Source organism: Neodiprion pinetum, chromosome 6, assembly GCF_021155775.2.
Source record: "Neodiprion pinetum isolate iyNeoPine1 chromosome 6, iyNeoPine1.2, whole genome shotgun sequence".
In the NCBI taxonomy this organism is placed as follows: domain Eukaryota; kingdom Metazoa; phylum Arthropoda; class Insecta; order Hymenoptera; family Diprionidae; genus Neodiprion; species Neodiprion pinetum.
The window spans coordinates 12,668,782-12,685,173 of NC_060237.1; the positions used below are offsets into that span (position 1 = coordinate 12,668,782).

A 16,392-nucleotide genomic window follows, 5' to 3' on the forward strand; every position below is an offset into this window, starting at 1 on the left:
TTGTTGCAAAATTCAAACCTATCGAATTCTCCGCCAAGATAGTGGAGCTGTGGGCGTTTTTCAGCTACATCATCGATCATGGCGGCCAATTGTGTGGCCAAGCCAAATTTGGTTGTGATGCATTTGATGCCGCTTGCATCGTACTGCCTGTTAACTTCCAGCGCCGACATTTTTTCGTAGGGAGAAAGTCGCTTAGGCAACTGACGTGGTTGATTCGCCCGAAATCCAATGCTTCAGACTGAAAAACAAAATCGATAATAGGCATTTAGTTTTGAGAAACCAACTTGAAAAATATAAAATAAGAAGCAGTGGAGAAAAGTCGACGTTTTCCGAGAACTCGCATTTGTTGAGTCGTCTTCCGTAATAGTTCAGCTGGAGATGCTTCTCTTTGGCTGCATCGCTCATCACGATCAATTCATCGGGGTTTGCTTCCAGAAATTTTGCAATTCTCGATGGCGAGAAAATTACGAATTCAGCGTCGATAGTTACAAGAATACCCACTCCAAACTTTGTATTTATTGTTTTGATCACTGTGATGTCGTATTTCAAACCGATTTCAAGTTTAGCCATCATTTTGGTTGGCGGGTAGGCATTCAGACAAGTGGTTCTGTTGAGCATAGCTAGATCCACTTTATTGATCTGGACGAGAAAATGAAATTTTATTCAGCACAAAATCAACCAGAATGAATGATATGTGAATTCAATCACTCCGAGAGTGTGAAAATTTGATATCGTCACCATGTTCGATATTCTTTTTTTGGTGAGTTTTTGCGGTTGTAGCGGGGTGTAGGCGACAGAGACTCATTGTTGCAAGGAGAATGCACTCTATGAGAAAAGTCAAGATGTACGAATATGATTTCCGAGGGTGTGATCTGAGCTTATAAACAATCATCGTCCCCCACTCTTTGATCATCACCCCCGCTCAGAACCGATTCCCATGCAGGTTCAGACGCGTTCAAACCAATACCGTCACCCCACCAGGGTTGGTAGCGAGGGTTGACATCCCCATGCAGGCTCACACGTGTCTTTCGTTTGGAACAGACACCCCATTTTCTGCCAGCCCCCCTTCACTTATAGTAATAATAATTACAAGAGATGTTGTAATACAGACAGTGTTTGATCATAGGTCTGGGTAAACTATAACCTTCATCATAATGCAGTTTGCATTTGCGACAGTTGGCAATATTTTTATTATTCTGCATAGTCGGTGATAGTTTATCACATACCTTGTCGATGATGTTTGACTTGTCGAAGAGAATAAATTGGTCGTCCGAAGATGCAATATCCTCAGCCTCTGTTCGTTTCAAGCTACCTACTTGAGTGTATATGCACAATGCTTTAGTGATATTTGCCGTGCACTCTTTCAAATACCACTCCTTTAGACGTTGAACGTTCTTGAAGGCACATCCGTAGTTGATTACATTCCCATGACAATCTCCATACTAGCCAATCACGTTAGAATCACGTCGTAGTATTCGGAAGCCTGGACAATCCAACGCTTCTGGATCAATTACAGCCTTTGAGTCGTCATCGATTATATATTCTTAATTCACTGCTCCTCCTCTTTTGCCTTGAGAATATAACTCGCACCCTTCACGATTCTTCTCACAACTTTCCCACATCCTTGTACGATGTATCACCCGCAGTCCATGGTGTCCCATGATAATTTTGAGTCAATCATCTTGTTCCATGTTTGGCAGATTGGCTACATGCAAAATAAAGCACATGCCCACTTTTCAATTGATTTAACAGAACAAAATAATTTTATTCATGATACATTCTGTTGTGCGTCGTTGAAGAGCCAGACGCGTGGCGTGCGTAACTGGTAACTGAAGAGCTCGAGGCGCCAGGCATCTGGAGAAAAAACAAAGAAACCCAAATAAAAAAAAGGAGAGGCGGTCAACCGTCGCTGCTGTCTGTAGAATTGTTGAGACTCTGTCCCTGTAAAAGCGCGCTGCACGCAAATTTGAAGAGAAAAACACGAACATACCGGCTACTTTGAAAAGAACAACTTTTCAAAAAAAAAAAATAGATATAAGATTATAGTAAATGAAATGCGTTAGACTCGATACAATATGAAGCATTGATCAACAGAGTGTTCGTGGTCCAACGGAAGAGGACATAACCGAGTCACAGGTCTCTTGTAGATGCCTCTCGTGGTCTTAACTGTGGCCGTGTGGATGACGCCATCAGAGCCAGGATACACGGCCTCGACCTGCGCAAGTGGCCAACATAATAGTGGAGCGTTGTTCTCACGAACGATCACCAAATCACCAGGGTTTAGTGAGGGTGCACCAGTTTTCGATTTCGTACGTTGCTGCAACTCATTGAGATAGTCGATAGACCACCTTTTCTAAAAGTGTTGCTTGATTTTTTCAACACGCTGCCATCGGGATAGCCGATTTTCTTTGGTATCGACTAATGTAGGCTCTGAAAACGATGCGAAATTCTCTCCAATCAAGAAGTGAGCGGGACTTAGATATGAGTGGTCATTAGGATCGCTTGATAATGGGACAAGGGGTCGTAAATTTAGCACTGCCTCGATTTGAGCTAAAACGGTCTGAAATTCGTCAGATACGAGAGACGCAGTTCCGGCTACCCTCTTAAGGTGAAATTTCATAGCCTTGACGGCGACCTCCCACAAATCACCAAAATTTGGGGCTTGTGGAGGAATGAAATGCCACGTTATTCCATTCTGTGCAAAAAAATCTGCCACACTGTCGCGATTCACTTCGATGAGAAACGCCGTTCACACTTCCTTCAATTCTCTTGCCGCTTCCACGAAGTTCGTCACATTATCGGTGTAAATGTCGGACGGGAGTCCTCGTCGTGAAATGAATCTTTTGAGTGCGTTTAAAAATGATTCGGTAGACAGATCGTACACTGACTCGAGGTGAATTGCCTTGCAGGAAAAGCACACGAACACGGCTACGTAGGCTCGTACCATGAATAGCCCACAGTAATCGATGCCGCAATGAACGAATGGCCTCGCGGGAGATACTCTTGATGCGGGAAGATCTCCCATAATCGTCTGTCTCGCGATAGGGGCGTTACGAAAACACTTGACGCAACTTTGTGTGACCTGTCGTACCGCGTTTCGTTCTGAAATCGGCCAGAAACGTTGACGTAGGTATGCCAGCGTCGATAGAGGTCCAGCGTGGAGTAATTTTTGATGCTCGTGTACTATTACCATCTTCGTGAATTTGTGTTTTGAAGGCAATACGATGGGGTGCTTTGTCGAGTACGGCAACTGAGAATGAGATAGGCGTCCTCCAACTCGAATGATACCATCTGAGTCGATAAAAGGCGATAAGCCAACTAGCTTGCTGTTGCGAGCTATAAATTCATTTTTTTCTAGTGTCTTTAATTCGAGAGAAAACGAATAGCCTCGGACGACCTTCGCCAATCGAATATTGGCCTGATTTAACTCTTCATCGGTGAGAGGACCAACCCGTCGATTTGGTTTGTCCCTTTTCGTATTGTAAACGAAACGTAGAATGTAAGCCATCGATCGCATTAATTTGGTCAGGGTTGAAATCGTGTAGAAAATGTTCCATTCATGTGGCACGTTCACCGAAACCAAGGACGTTTTGCGAGCCTCCGGAAGTTCCTCGAGACGAGATGTGACGGATGAACTTGCGGCCCAATCCATTACCTCAGCATTGAACCATTGTGGACCATTCCACCAAAGCTGCGATTGAATTAGCTGGGAGGGCGTGATTCCTCGGGAAATCGCGTCGGCAGGATTTTCTTTGGTGCTTACATGTTTCCAAGATGATGGGTCTACCAATTGTTGGATTTGACCTACACGATTTGACACAAAGGTGTTCCAACGTTTAGCATCCGCCTTCATCCAGCACAATGTGATCATGGAATCGGACCAATGATAAATTCCATCGAATTTGATGCCGATCGATTGCCTTATCCTGTGAGTCATTTGCGCGAGAAGAAGTGCCGCGCAGAGTTCCAGTCTTGGCAAAGTGATTATTTTGGCCGGAGCGACTCGAGATTTAGCACAAAGCAGACGTATTTCTGGCTAACCGTCCTGACTCGTTGTTTACGTACGCTTCCATACTTGCGTCGTAAAATTCGTGCATCTCGGTGAGACATAATTCCGCGTGTTCGATAACCTTTCTCGGAATTCTCAGCGTGTTTAGAAGTCCCAATTGAGCTTCATAGGCACGCCATTCAGTCTCAACATCCAAAGGTACCGTCTCATCCCAATCTATCTTCATCAGCCAAAGTCTCTGCATAAGGATTTTTGCCGTTACGATGACTGTCCCGAGTAACCCCTTAGGATCAAAGATCCGAGCAATGTTTGAGAGGATTGTTCTTTTTGTCACGGTTTTTCCGGGAATCGCTTGTTTCACCTCATACTGCAAGGTATCAACGGCCGAATGCCACTGTAGCCCTAATACAGATGAATACTCATTTTTGTCAAGCGTCAAAACGGAATCGGGTGACACTGAATCAGGAAGATTTTCGAGTGATTCCTCAGTGTTCGATGCCCATTTTCTTAGTCGAAATCCGCTTTTGGCTAGCGTGGCTATTACTTCATCTCTGATCATGATTGCTCGATCCAAGTCGTTGGCCCCTGTCAATAAATCGTCAACATAGAAGTCCGACAGCACGGTCACTGCTCCCACTGGGAAGCTTGTTTGCTCGAGACGAGCTATTTCTTGTAAGGCTCGTATGGCCAAGAATGACGCTGAAGCGGTACCGTATGTGACTGCCTTGAGCTAAAATATCTTGACCTCTTTACCAGGATCTGTTCTCCATAAAATACGCTGATACTGCGTTTGAGAATTGTCGACGCGAACTTGCCGGTATATCTTCTCTACATCTGATGTCAGCACATACTGCCAACCACGAAATCGAAGGATAATGTCCAGAAGATCTTGCTGCAGAGTTGGGCCAACCATGAGCGTATCATTAGGTGAAATCCCTGTTGAAGTTTTGCACGATGCATCAAAGACTACGCGAAGCTTTGTGGTTACACTCATTTCCTTCACGACTGGATGATGAGGTATGTAATATCCTGCTGGCGAAGAATCATGATGCTCGAATAATTCCATATGACCCAGTCGTTGGTATTCTTCAAAAAACTCAACGTATTGGTCTCGCAACTCTGAGTTGTTCTTCAACTTTCGCTCTAGAGCGTAGAATAGGCGCAATGTTGTATTTTTTGACTCACCAAGTCGTTCGATCAAATCCTCCTTGAAAGGAAGTTGTACGACGAATCGACCGTCGTTCTCTCTTGGATAAGTTCGTGCGAAATGAATATCGCATAGCCTCTCATCGTACGTGAGATTAACGATTTCCGGACCTTGCTCGACATCCCAAAACCTCGTGAGACGCGTGTCGAGTTGTTGATTTGTGATAAGGTTACAAAATATTAGAGTTTGAGGCCGAGTCGTCGTTTCAGCTGATCCGCCCAATACCCAGCCAAAGAGTGCCTTTTGGAGAACTGGATGCTCGGCAGTGGCCTTGATTTGTCCAACGTATAAACTTTCCCAAAAAACGCTTGCCCCGATGAGCACGTCGATGTTACCTGATACATGAAAGTTTGGGTTGGCAAGTCTCAAATTTTGCGGAATGTTCATCTGTGATTTTTGAAACGATATCCATGGAAGCTTGTCAGTTATTCACTTCAAAACGAGATAATCTACATTTCTTTGGAAAAAGTAGTGTCTTGAAACTAATGAGACCTTTACGATGTCTCGAGTGACTCTCATCAGCTGATTCACTCCTACAATCGGAGCATTTGTTGCGTGGAGTGGAAGTCGCAACTTCCTTGCTAAAGCTTCTGTTATCAAATTGGACTGAGAGCCAGGATCAAGGAGAGCCCGGCATGAGAATAATTTTCCATCAACGTCCAATACCTGAATGATCGCTGTCGACAACCAAGCTTGGGAACCCTCATAATCGTGCAATGTATGAGTGACCGCGGAAACGTGCGATACCGGTTCCACCTGCTTGTCACTTTTTGGGAATCGCCTTGAGCGTTCGATGGCGAAGTGAAATACAATTTTGGCGAAGTGAAATACAAATACAAGTATTGTGCCGTTTGCCGCAATTTTTGCAACTACGAGCTGTGCAATTCTTCGTCTGATGCGAGGTAGATCGCATGCAGTTTAAGCATAATTTGCAATCTCAAATTGCCTTTGCTCTATCGGAAGGAGTCATCTTGAGTAAAGTTTCGCACATGTACACGAAGTGATCACCATTGCATATGGGACATTTGTTGTTTTGCGTTGCGACATTTGACGAAGTTGGTTTCGACTGGCGTTGCTTATTTCCGATCAGAGGATTAGACACAGCAGTTTTTTTGTATGTTATTTCCAGCGTATGACACCTGTGTTCCAAAAAATCCGTCAATCTCTCAAGATTCGGAATCTGCGGTCCTGTTAGGCTGTTTTCACACTCTCGATTCGTGGTTACGTCAAGTTTGCTTGTGAGCAGACAAACGAGTAGATCGTCCCACTGATCTGTGGAACGACCGAGCGACCTCAAAGCGCGTTTGTGTTTCAAAACCCCTTCGAGAAGCAATCGCAAAGACGAGAAACTTTCTTTCGATATTGCGGCCAAATCAAAAATAGCCTTTAAATACTTTAAATGATTAGTCGTTTGCTGTCGTACCGTTGCCGAAGCATCTGCCAAGCCTCTGCATAATTGTCCGCTGAAACCTCGAGTGACTGTATGACCTCAGCGGCTTCACCTTGGAGCGAAGATCTTAAGTAATGAAACTTTTAAATATTCGGAATAAATTCCACGTTATGTGTAAGACAATTGAAAGTATAGTGAAATGGATACCATTGTTCGTACCCTCCTGCAAACGTCGGAAATTCAATTTTTGGGAGACGCAAATTGTTGTTTGTGTTATTTGCTTCAGGCCCACGCTTATTTTCGCGATCATTTTCCCCTGTTGATGCCCGTTCCTCGCCGCGCGTGCGATTGATTATGAGCTGCTCAAACCGCGAAACTACGTCAAAATATGTGTTCTCAAAATTTGTTCTTCCATCTTCCACAATTTCACCTTCGACCGATAGATCGATCGCTGTTTGGACTTCATCAAACGTGCTCTAGATTTCTTTTATTTTTATTTTTCGCTGACGTAACGCTAAGCTTACATCATTTGCTTCTTCAGACTCGAGAAACGTATTTGCTCGAGTGAGAGTGCTCTTGACCGTACTGCGCCTTAGATTAGCCTTTTTCAGTTCGGTTTGTGCCATGATAACGAGACAGTGCTAATGTAGGGATAAAATGCGGAAAAAGGAAGGGAAATGTAATTGGAGACTCACCAAATGACGCTGAAACGTGCCCGGCCGCCGTGAGATCTCGTTGTTGCGCCGTCGTCTGCCGTTGCTTCATCACGTATATACTTCGTAGGACGTACTATACCGGGACAATCTCTTGAAACTATACATATAATGCGCATGCGCGAGTTTTATCGGCTGCTCGGGCAGGTTAGCCACTCCGAGTTTCAGCTGTCAAACTCTGTTTCTGGCGGCGTTGTAGTTCATACGAATTTTTGAGGTGAGAATCTCAAACAGTCGAGGTAGTGACTCGGAAAGTTGATGCTAATGCTCTTTGAAAATTGGCTTTATTCGACTAAAATGAGAAATCTGTTTAAATGTTGGGTGCTTGGAAGAAACGCAGCAGGTAGGTGCGAACACTTTATTTAATCATTTTTATTATTTCGTACATTAGAAATAACAATGGAATTTTTATCTATCAACAGGTGATACGGCTAAAATAATTACATCTCTGATATTCACTGTTATCTGCCCATTCAATTTGTCAGACGTACAAAGATCATCGCCACTTTCAAGCAACTAAGCAACTTTCTCACTCTTTTGTGATTTCAGGCGGTAATATTGAATTTTATCACTTTCGAAAATGAGACATTAAACCGAGCATTCAAGAAATTTAAATATCTCACTATCTGTAACGGAACTGTGAATCTTTTTTTTCTTGAAAATAGTTCAACAAAATTTACGAATAGTCGATAGTCAATGTATTTTTTCCGATTAACAAATTATTGCTACTACTATTTAAAATTTCCGAATGATTATCAGAATTTATTTCGCAAATTTTCAATGATGTTCGATTAAATAAATGAAGGGAACCTAATTGAAAATTCAAGTGATATTAGATTTATTAAAATGATTTCTGTATTTCATGTTAGTGCGGTTCGAAACAAAGAAAATCTAATCGAAAGCGTAGAACTCAGGAACGTAAATCACATCCTGTGACACAAGTTGAAAATCAGGTTTCTCAAAATGCGCCTCGATGTCACAATTAGCTTCAAGGACAATCATGTTTTAGAGTAATGTCAATTTTAAAGTAATGTAAAGATTGTGTCCCTTGTTCCATCAAAATGAATGAATATCAAATTTTCAACGAAGTTTATGAAGATTTTTTTCCAAATAACGTAAGCCGATACAATATCTTGTTCATAGTCCTCCGAACATCACCTTCTAACAAGGATATTTGGAAACAGTCCCTTTGTTGCAGAAACCATTATAAAATTCTTGGTTTTCAATTCGTGCTATTGAATAACTCTGTGTTTCAGGTTCCATTTTCAATCTCAAAATGGGATTTTTTTTGCTCCAGATAATGCTAACATGAAATGCAGAAATAATTGCGGTACATGGAGATTCACAAGCTTTCAGTCTTAGCGTAGGACCCTATAAAGAGTGTAAAATTGAATTTGGTTTCAAGTTATCGTGCAACTAGCTAGCCAGATGACACCGTCAACTAAGATTAAATTTAAAGACATTTCTAACTGAACTTATTCAACAGTTCTAGATTTAGATTGATTCAGTTTGCCTAGCAAAATTCAACCCTACAATCTAATTGAGGACTTGAAAAACTATTTATCTGAATTCAATGCCAAAGAGAGTAAAAGTAAGCTTCAAAATAAGATACCAAATCAAATGGTATAAAGTTTGAAAAACAATGCTGGTCAATAATAATGCTTGAATTACAATGGTGCACAGAATGATTCCTCGGTAGAATGAATTGGCAGCAACGGTTAAGTAACAAACTTATCGCTATTGGCTCGATCAAAGTAAAATGATGGGATATTCAGCCATTATGATCAGTAGTATATCCCGCTCTTCAATTTTGCCTCAACTGATGTTAAGAAGGTGGCGATGGCCTGATAAAATTCACTCTGGCACCTGATGTCTGACGAAACAACCAGATTCGATGGTTCTAATGATTGCACCGCTCGAGAAACCAGGATCCTTGCCACCTAAACGTTTTGACCATCAGGTAAGGCATAATTTTCCTCGTGTTAATTAAAGTTTAAACTTCGAGCCTACTGAAAAAATAACGAATTTTATCATTGAATCCATGTTAAAATATTGTCATTGTCAAAGATCACGTAATTGGAAATTTACTTACATGCTTCCATGCCTGACAAATTTAGTCCCGCTTTGACAATGAATTATTTCGTACCTGAAAATATTAGAAGCTATTATTATCAAACAGGATCTTTCGGTATTTTTGAAGGCAAAAAAAAGGCAGCACTTTTTGAAAGGCAACCAATGGCCAGACGAGGGGTGATCCAGAAGAGTGGAGATTGGTCTCCCAGTGTTATCGGACGATTGTCTTGTAAGTTATTGTTTTGTTTCCTAATTTTTCATTAATAGCATGATTTACACTGTAATATTAACTGTTGTTCTTTTTCTCTTTTTATTCTTGGATATCTGGTGAACCCTCTTTGTTAACGGAACACCGATTGTTGTACAATGGAGCTGCAAAAACTTTGTCAACTAATCAATGATGTCGGCGAGGGTTTTTGTGAGTATTGTGTCGGGTACGTTTTCTGTTAATTGCTACTCTTTGTCCTCCTAAGCTTCGTGTTTAAGATGAATAATTTCTTTATTCCTTGTTACTCATTTCTTTTATTAATTTCATGTTCATCGGCACTAATTACTGACTTCTGGAGCACTGCACCGTAACGAATCTACTCTGGAAATACCTTCTACTGGGTCTCAACCATTCATTTATTTTTAATTTTATGTAAATAAAGAATCTGTTCACAATAAACATTGTTTTTACTTACCTACCTCTGTTTGTCCAGACTCCCACTTGTTAATGACATTTCACGTTGAATTTCAGATTTTTTCTTTCAATAAATTACACCCAATTTCTGTATCATTTGATATTTGCTTTTTCGTTAAATTCTTTATTGCGTCGGTTGAATATCTTCCGAAATCAACCACGGTATTGCTGAACGATACTATTCTTCTTAGACAATTCACGCTACGTAAAAATAAACAGCAGCATAACCTCAATCCACGGCTTTACGCGCGAGAGAATTACAGCTTTTGTTTCATTTTGGGTACGTTGGCGCCTTGCTCAGCAGATGAAAACATCACCGTGGCGCGATTTCACCGACCAATGAGATTAAATTATTTGGCGCATGCGCGTTATATGTATAGTTTCAAGAGATTGTCCCGGTATATAGTACTATAAATTCGACAACCGTAATTCAGGACTGATTTTTCGCAGGCAACCCTATACCGTCGTGTTCGTAATAAAAAAATCTTTATTTTAATATAACTTTAATTCATTAACCAGACCGGTTCAGGCTACTAGTATCGATTTACCTGCTTATACCTGCCTACCCAAGAGTTGTGACGCGAAAAAAATAGTCAACCTCATGTTTGCATATTCTATGGGCTTTATACATTCGATTGGTATGGAATTTGTCTATTAACCAAACCAGAAAAAAAACAATTTTTTAATTGTTAATTAATCATATTCTGGACTTAAATTTTTAAGACGACCCATTTTCAATATATTTATTGACATATTTAATTGAATATAAAATACTTTTCATCCATTAACCAGCTCGGTGAAGGTCGTTCTATAGTGGGATCTCAGACCAATTCGCAAATCCCAGTTGGTCAACACTCAGCATGGCAGCTTCACACTTAGTTTTTGAAAAGATGAAGACCGAAACCCTTTTTGTACGGTTTTAGATGGAGACCTTTACTTAGGGCAATCGGTTCTATCGTTTTGTTATGCCGTTGGCTTTCCTCTAATTCTCGGTTGGCTACGCTTGCATCGTTTACAGCCTTCGCTATACTCGCACCCCCCCCCCCCGCGAACGAACCCTGAGCATGAGAAAAGGTAAAAGTCCGCCAACTTTTAAGGGTACCGGTAGGACACGTGGTAATCGGACATGATGTTTACCGCCTTCTTTGTTCAGTTTCTCGAGCACCTTTGAGTGCAGACTTCATACTTGTTTTCGCGTCGTGGCTCGCAATCATAGACTGTTTTGCCGCGCGTATGATCTTGTTCAAGGAAACGTTCTTTGGTCTTCAACATCCCATGCCTAACGTTGTTATCGCCTTCATCGTGTTAGATACAGCCCAAGCGATTGCTTTTTCACCAAAATTTGCGTCCTTTGCGAATACCCGTTTCCAGGCTTCATCGGCTAATATTGTATCCGCGGCGCTTCGAGGTTCAAAGTTCTCGAGATTTTTTAAATACGCTATATCGTGTTCCTTGCACGCTGCATCGAGAGGGTTGATACCGGAATCGCCTCTCGCGAGTCTTTTCGTCAACTTCGTACCAGGACCGCAGTATTGGTAACCGGGAATATGCAACTCGATCGGGAGTTTATTGATGATGCTATTTACCAAACCTTCTCCACTTGATCGCCGTTTCGTGGATCGTTCACGATCGCGTGTGTGCACAATCATGTCCGCTCTGCGACTGAGGGCAAGTTTTTATAGACGATGCATCTATAGAAGATACAGCCAGTCACGTCCGAGATGATGTTTGAGACACAGTTGACCAAGCTGCCCGTGGTGAGTTTTGACAAATTTACGCAGCAGAGTGCGAATCGGAAAAAACTCCATGGGGAACTGTTAGCGGGTGGTGTACGCGCGATATTCTGCGGACCATCTAACTGTGGTAAAACCAATGCATTATTTGCACGTATAACGCATCCAAGCGGTTTTAGGTTTGAATACCTGTACGTTCACTCAAAACCTCTCAATCAATCGAAACACAAGTTTCTAAGTCAAGTGCTCGAAGGTGTCGAAGGTATCGAGTACTTCCCCTTCAACAAGCATGAGCAGGTCGTTGCACCGAAAGAGACTCAACCTAACCCAATCAAGATATTCGATGACGTAGCGTGCGAGAATCAGGACAACATACGCGCTTACTTCTTAATGGGTAGACATCATGACGTAGACTGTTTCTGTCTTTGTCAGAAGTACGCTTGAGTCCAGAGCATCTCGAGCGCGACAACACCAACTTGCTGGACTCATTCAAACAAGACGAGATGAACCTGAGACACGTGTAGAATTATCATGTAAACACCGATATGTCGTACACACAGTTTGAAGCCTTGCGTATAGCATGCTGGAACAGCGACAAATATGGGTTCGTAGTGATCTACAAGGATAGATAGCTCGGTAATGGTCGGTATAGGAAAGGATTTGACAATCCCATAAACGTGACAAGAGAATAAAATGCACCATTATCGAAGGGAACGAAATAGTATCTTTCCAGAGCTAGTTGTATCAACATGCAGGAATTTCGTACGGAAAAAGAACTTTTGCGTCATATTGATCAAGCGAGTAATGCAATTCGTTGTAAGCATAGAATCCTCAAGATGGGAAAAGAGTCGCTGCAGGGAACAATGAAGGCTATCTTTGAACCTATGGTAACCTCGCTGCTGGAATTAGTCAATGTTTCTCGAGGCACGAAACCTATGAAGGAAGAGGCAAAGGAAGAGATCAAAACTACAAACGAAGGATTAGCCAATGAACGAAATGGAATCAGAAGCAGAAGATTCTTATGCAACTGCAGAGGAAGAGGATCAAACTATCACGAGTTGGATACCGTGTACGGGGTACGGATCTTTTCTACTGCAGGGCTGATGGTTGGTGACTCACCGATAAGCTTTGAGCACGATTCCGTTCGCATAGGCGGTACGATCTTTTCAAAAGCTCAGGGACTACTGGAGCTGTTGTTCAAAAAGATGTCCGACAACGCTCACGTTACCCACAACGACAGGGAGAATTACAGAAATATCCTTCTCGCAACAAATGCCCACAGAAATACTATAGCGCCACCAAGCCCATCCAAAACGCTCAGCGCGCCAATTGCAAGCATCTGATTGCAGAGCTGCTGGATATTTTTACATTAGGCATAGGCGTATCCCCATCGTCACAGATGTTGAAGCATACAGGCACAGGTGTTTTGTCACCGCAGGCTTGGGTTACTCAACAAGGTGTTGAAACAGATTATATTTTCTGGGACGACGCTAACGAGTTGGTGAAATGTCTTCGCTTATGACATCTCAAGCAGTTAGGAATACAAGTCACAACAATGAAATTATGTCTATACTTGACGAATGCCAGGAAGCCGAAATCATTTCTTAGCCAAATCTCTTCATTTCTGCAATCATTCACGGGATAAGCGTCGACGTGTTTGGATGTCAGCTGAATAAAATCACAGCTGCGAGAACTCGCGGTCCTCCGGGTGTCGGGTTCCAAATAACAGCAGACGGGCATTACTATGTACAGAACAAGAGACTGTGTAATGTCGCTGATCCCGCAGAGTCGAACAATGCTGTAACTTTACAATTCTTAAGACGAAAATTCAACTTGCTGCAAAAACAAATCGACAACCTCGATCAAATGATCAAAGCTCTGGAGCCTACCACGGAAAAAGCCTTAGATACCTTCCACACAGACTTTAAAACAGGCAGAGACCTGTCGATTCAAAACGCTGAAATTATTCCTAAATTGGACACCAGACTAAGAGCATTGGAATATGAACGATGAAAAGCAAACACTGGTAACGGAACTGCATAGGCCTGCACGTCAGAATTATTCGCGTCGACGTGTAGACCTGCGCGGCATCGACGAGACCTTGCAGGCGGATCTTGTTGATATGATGTCATACGCTGGACAAACCAAAGGCTACATACATATACTCACAGTTACTGATATCTTTTCAAAGTACGCGTGGACTATACCGATGAAGAGCAAGTCTGGAGATGGTGTTACGAAGACAATGGAATCTGTGTTTGTCCAAGGATGGGTACCGAAGAAATTACATGTCGACAGAGAAACGGAATTTCACAACTCGAAATATGAATCTCTCATTCCACGCTTTGGAATCAAACTTTACCCCACGTATAGTGATTTCGAGGCTTCGATCTGCGAACGACTCAATCGCACGCTCGAAAGTCAAATGATCAAACGGTTTACCATGCAAGGAAGCTACAAGTGGCTCGATATCTCATCTGATTTGGTTCCGGTTTACAACAACGCCAAATACCGAACCATACGAATGAAACCGTCGGAAGTCACCGTTGCAAACGAGAGGCTGTTATTACGTCAGGCGTACGGAGGGCTTCGAGCGAAACCTCCCAAACTGGCAAAGTTGAAAATGGGCGACAAAGTTCGAATGAGAAAATTCAAAAATGTCTTCGAGAAAGGTTACACTTCCAATTGGACGACGGAGATATTCACAATAAGCAAAGTGGAAAATACTCATCCTGTGACGTACAAGGTCAAAGACTACCGAGATCAACCCATCGCTGGTGGTTTTTACGAACAAGAGTTCCTCAAGGTTGAACATCTGGATATTTATCTGGTGGAAAAGGCGCTCAAGAAGCGTGAAAGAAAAATATGTGTAAAATGGTTAGGTTTCGACAATACACACAACAGTTGGATAAACGAATTGAAGATGCAACATTGAATAAATGAATTTTTGTAAAAACGTATGTGCCTCTTTATTTTATACCCGATACATAACAAGTATGCCTCTTCATTTTTCAGACAATCAACAGACATATGCATCGTTGTACAATTTTAATATTTCGGAGCGTTCTTGTTCACTATCCTACATAATAATATTTTATACATCATGGTACAGTGGTAAATTTAATTCCACATACATTTCGATACGGTATTCAAAAAGCTGAGGTGCAGGTCTGTAGCCTCACGGAAGCGTGTCGGTTGTGTTTTGGAACACGATCCGCTTGTCGTCATTCCAGCTCAGTGCCATTTTCTGCTATTCTACCTCGTGCCTTCGACTCAATATCAAATGCTGATTCCTAGATAAATTTTCACGTTTCAAAGCGCATTTCAAATCATCGTTAAAAGTTATTTTTCTCCACGCTGATCCTTTGACACCTTAGGCATGTTGATTGTCTTTTTAATCTTCCAAGACTCGGAATGCGTACAAGTTTGCTCCTAATCCTACAAAATGCAACATTATTTTCCCGTTATTCTCATCTGCGATTAAGATGAGAACTTTTCTGTTCGCTAGAGGCATTCTATGAGCGTTTTCAAGCGGATAAGCAGACGTATCGAATTCATGTAAGTCCTTCTTCATATGTTCGTATATGTCGGAAACGGTGAAGTTGTGAATCAAACTGTCGGTATCCGTATACATTAATTTTGCTATGTTACCAAATTTCCGTTCAATATAATTATAATGAAAATCGTAGTCATATGTTTAAGACAGATCCAGGATGGAGAAACCTGCATACAATGGTTCATTCAACTTGACTTTCATCTTACTCATTTCGACGATAATTATATCTTTGTCGAAAACGGTGCAGCTGTGAAAATTAGGTTTAGTTATGGTAGCTCTAGCACCGTACATCCCATTCGGTGATTAATCGAACGTCTCTGTACTTTCGCACGTTTTCCATTGTTTTACCAAAAACTGCATTGTTCATCAGTTTGTAAAAATTTTTCTAGAACTCGTTGTGATACTTTTTTCGCAAATTGGTATTCAAATCTATGTATTTTTTGAACCACGGAGTTTGCTTGAATTTGAGAACTATGTGAATTTTAAGTAATTTTAAGCCTAATTCTAAACATTGTTTGAAAACGCGATAGTGAACAACGTAGTTTTTCTTGGAAAGTAGCATGGTTGTCAATTTCGGCTGTTTATTGTTCGAAATCGGAGGTACATAGTGCTCCGGACAAAATGGTAAATCTTTATGAGTTTCATGCAACTCCTTAGGATATTCCAAATCCACCTCCAGCATGTAACCAAACTCAGTTACGTTCAAGATGGCAAGAACGTCGCACTCTCTGAAACCTGACACCCATTCGAAGGAATTACACGGCAGAGCAAAGCTCATAGCAGCACCGTACAAATTATTAACGTCAAAGTACATGAGATAAGATTCTTCGACTTCTGGATCGAATTCCTCTTCCATATATCTATTGTTAGCCTTTGCGTATCTGTTCGAGCACTGTGACACACCACCTTGAATACATTTTGTGATAAACGTAAGCATATTGTGACGGGTTTTGAGTCCGCACGAATAATATGGGGGGGGGGAGACAATTAGAGACGGGGCGGATATAATTGGTAAAACTTGATGTGTAT

General features: G+C 41.7%; 1 protein-coding gene across 4 annotated transcripts in view; it reads left to right on the forward strand.

Moving 5' to 3' along the window:
- The window catches only part of LOC124221964 (dipeptidase 1), a 1,639,756-nt gene that overhangs the window by 735,323 nt on the left and 888,041 nt on the right, over positions 1 to 16,392 (forward strand). The gene's annotated exons all lie outside the window — the stretch shown is intronic.